Consider the following 4,475-nt stretch of genomic DNA (forward strand, 5'->3'; position numbering starts at 1 on the left):
TTTGTTATTCCACATGAGGTGCTGTATTAGGTGGACAGGATCACCTCCAATTAAATAGAGAGATCTCAGGAGATGTGTGTTCACAGGGAAATTACTGAGGCGTGCGTGCTCAACGTGTTAGGTCGTCAGGCATCCCTACAGGGCTCTGGTGTTCCCACTGCTCATGTGGGCCAGGATCATCCTCCAGCATCACTTAGTTTTCATATTAGAGCAGATCTTTCACCTATTATCAGTGATGACCATATGTATTATGCACATCTGATAATATACAGAATAGAAACTAGCTTCCTGTAGGCCAGATTGGCATAATGAGTTTTTTGAAAATTATTTTAATCTAAGCACTTTAGGGAGGATCCTCAAGAGCATCCATAATGAATGTAGCCTGCAGCTGTGAACACAGGTTTCTTTAGGAGAGCAGGCCTGTGCAGGCCCAGAACCTAGGTGGGACAGTTCAAGCTACCCTTTTTCCATGGCCAATCTGGGATCATATTGAGAATGTATTTTTTCCAGGTGACTGATTTCCAATTTATGGAATTGATCTAACTTACTGAGAGTGGAGGTGACTCAGAGAGTTAAAGTACAGAAGGAATAATCCAGAATGTCCACAAAAGCTTGCTGTCACCCCAGGGCTTTAAAAGCTCAGCAGCTAGAGAAGCAATGTAGTATTTGGTTATTCTCATGCTTAAGTCTAGTCATTCATTATAAGCTGAACATGACACAAAAAGTGTCATCTGTGTCACAATAGAAACTAGTTGTAACTAGATTCACCACACACTATCACATCGCCACCGTATTTGAGGTTCTCAGTTACTATCTAAGACCCTGGAAGAGGCCTGGGTCTTGCTACACAAACTCATAATTTATGTCTTCATGACACTGTGTGCTTTGTTCTGTTGATGCTACCATTGGCATACAATACCTTGGATACTTTGTGCTGACATCTTTGACAGGAGACAATACTTCATGTCATCCTAACCTGAATAAACTGTCCTTAGAGTACAGTGTGGTAGGAGGAGCCTTCTTTTCCTGTGAGATAGCAAAACATTTCCAGTCTTCAGTCAAGTCTGTCAGCCATTGTCCAGTACCTGTCTTGAGATGTCCACCTTTGCAGCTGAGAGTCTTCATCCAGGCTGCTCTGTAATTTTGTAGAAGATTAATAGGTTCCAGCCCTAGGATTTAATTCAATGTGACTGCACTTGCCGAACATGCTCAAAGCCCTGTGATCCACCCTAGCCCTCTGTGCTTTAGAGAAAGAAAATAAAGAACCACATTGCACGTGAAGTTTCTCCTCCAACAAAAGGAGAGCCTGCACAGGGCCTTTAAGTAACTCTAAGCCCCAGCTTCCCCACAGCTCCCTCCATCAATTCCATTATTGGTGTGTTTTCATTACTACTCACTTTCTTCTTTGTGTGGAAAGAATGTGCACCATGTCAGTAAAGTGTGTGTGTGTGTGTCTGTGTGTGTGTCTGTGTGTGTGTCTGTGTGTGTGTGTGTGTGTAGTCCCTAACGAAAACTGTCAAGGTACATGCAGACTCATGCTACTGCTGTCCCATGGCACCTTGCAGGGAACACTGAAATGGTGGCCTGCTTTAATACAGCCTAAAACGTGCTATGCATTGTTTTCAGTAAGGGTTTCACGTCATCACCACTACAGAGAGCAGGAAAAGCTTCAGTAGTTATACGTTGCTCTTACCAAGATGAGGCCAAACCTGATCCCATAGACTGTCAGGTAGGATTTTATGGCAGGAAATTAATTTAGGGCTCAAATCAAATCAGGCAATTACAAACAAAGTGAAAAACACAAAGAGTCAAGGCAACCAAGACCTGTGGTTTGGGTTTTTTTGTTTTTTTGTTTGTTTGTTTGTTTGTTTGTTTTGTTGTTTGTTTCTTTTTTTGTATTTTTGTTGAAAAGATCCACCACATAGGCAACTCCTCCACAAACAAACTGCACACCATAGACAATACTTAAGTTGACATAATTAGAAATGGAAAGAGGGATCTAACAATAGAAAATGAACAAATTCAACAAACATTAGGTCTTATCTCAGAGGCCTTTACTCAAGAAAACTGAAAATCTATTTGATATTGGTATTTTCTAGACAGATAACAACTACGAACATAAACACAGATCTGGGAAGGTACATGGATAATTCTCAGAAGAAAATAGATACAGTCAGTATAGTTTGCCCCTCCAAAAATTAAAAAGTGAAATTTCAGGCCATATGGCTTTAATGCAGAATCCTATCAGACTTTTAATGAAGACCTAATAACAATAGTGCTTCAATTATTCCACTATATTGAAAGAGAAGGAACGATGTGAAACTCCTTCTCTGAGGCCATAATCAACCTGGTGTCTAAACCACACAAGGAGCTACCTACAGAGAGTATAAGCAAGCCAGGGTGCCAGGGGGGGGTGCTCATGGTGGGAGGGACTAGCAGAGGTGCTGTGGCCTTGGTGTGCACAGGCTTAGGGCTGGGGCAGGGTGCGTGGTGAGTGTCTGTGGCCACTTGAGCTGGGTCCCAGTGGGTGCCCAGGGAGGTCACAGGCCAGTTGTGCATCTTCTACCTGTCTGCAGGTCTTCTGGCCCAGCCAAGCACAGCCTTCAACCTGGATATCCACAAGGACAATGACATCAGGAAATCGGGGAATCCCCTGAGCCTCTCTGGCTTCTTTGGCCCTGCACTTGCAGTTGCAGCCAGAGGAAAGCAGCTGTGAGTTCCCCAACTCTTCCCAACCTCTCAGGTCTCCATGCTTTCCCACTCCAGAGAGGAGGAGGGCAGGGCGAGCTCTGCTGCTGCTTGTTCCATGCACCCAAAGCCTATCTTGTGGCTGGAGGTCACTGCTTGCCCCTGACCCTGCCCCTGACCATGAACTTGCCCCTCCCCCTACTCCTGACCCTGCCTCTGCCCTAGGCACCTAGGGGAAGTGAGGAGAGCCTAAGGGACAGACTCCAGGCCAGGACCCCCAGAGACTTGTGTCGCCCATTTCCTAGAAGTGTTATCCTCAATTCTCCACACTGGGTTTCCTTTGCAGGAAAATGGCAGGTGGAGGGCTTTGCTGAGCCTGGGATAGTGGTGGGACTTATGATTGAGGGAAGTCTTTCAGGAAGATGGAGGCCTTTCTCAAACTCTCTGAAATCAGGTACCTTCCCTGATTTGAGCGCCCTGGGGAAGTTGGGAAGCCACTTTCCCTGTCCTGTGTGACTTTCCCTGCATAGTGAGCTCTCCTGCAGGAGATGATTTCACATGCTTCTTTAAAAGCATCTGTTCCTCAGATCTAGCTCAGCTGTGAAAACAGGCTTCTTCAAGTCAGGGTGAGAGCTGCCCCTCCCAGCTCAGAGCTACAACTCCATAGGATCCTCCAGTCACAATGCTGGGTGGGTCCCATGGACGAGTTAGAGCAAAGTGCCCCTTCTGAGAGTTGACTTCTGAGAAGAACAGTCCTGAGAGAACAAAGTGCATCCCAGGGGAGAAAAGAGGCCTGAATGATTTTAAATTGGAGAAAAACCCCATATCCACCATCTAACAACGTTAGGGTTTGTGCATGTGTGGACTTCAGAACCTTAAGGTCAGATTTTCTGATAACAGCTGCTAGGTGAAGCTGAAGTCTGCAGTGGGTGGGATTGTCCCAGGCAGGGAGGGAATCTGACTCTGCAGGCCTGGCCAGCTTCTTCATTCTCCTGAAACTAAATGTTGGTCAGCTGTAAATCTGAAGTGAGAGTTGGTTTTTGTCAACAAAAAGGATGACATTTCAAGTCTCACACACTATGTGAGACACATATTTACCCACGGGGGATTTGAACTCACTTCTATAGAAGTGACTGGGAGCCAACAGGGGGAAACATTCTCACCTTTAGCATTCTGTCTGTATCAGAGACGACAGGGACTGAATTCCTGGACAGACATGGCCAAGCAGACACACCGTGTAATGGGGGAAAACTGAGGTAAGAAATGTCCTGGGGACAGTGATTTCAGATTGTGCCTTTAGCCAGGAATATCTGTTGCCATTAAGGCAAGTGGCCTTGGGCCTCCTAACTTGTCACTACGTCAGGGTGTCTCTGCTCTCACACCTGCATCAGGATCTTCTTAGATGAAGGCCTCTCTTTAAAAAAATAAAATAAAAGTGTATATAATGCAATGTTTCTCAAACTCTGGGCCATGACCACTCACAAAGATTGTATATCAGATACCTTGCATATTATGACTTATAAGAGTAGCAATATTACTTATGAAGTAGTAATGAAATAATTTCATGGTGGGAGTCATCACAGCATGAAGCGCTGTATTACAGGTGTGCAGCACTAGGAGTGTTGAGAACCACTGCCATAGAAGCTGACACATGGGAGCAGACCAGAAAATATTCCTCCATTCATATAACAATTAAAACCCTAAATGCACAGATCAAAGAAAGGATATTAAAAGGGGTAAGGTATAAATATGCAGTAACAAATGAATTCATACCTATCTGAATTACA

This window comes from Rattus norvegicus, chromosome 19 (genome assembly GCF_036323735.1).
Source record: "Rattus norvegicus strain BN/NHsdMcwi chromosome 19, GRCr8, whole genome shotgun sequence".
Lineage (NCBI taxonomy): Eukaryota > Metazoa > Chordata > Mammalia > Rodentia > Muridae > Rattus > Rattus norvegicus.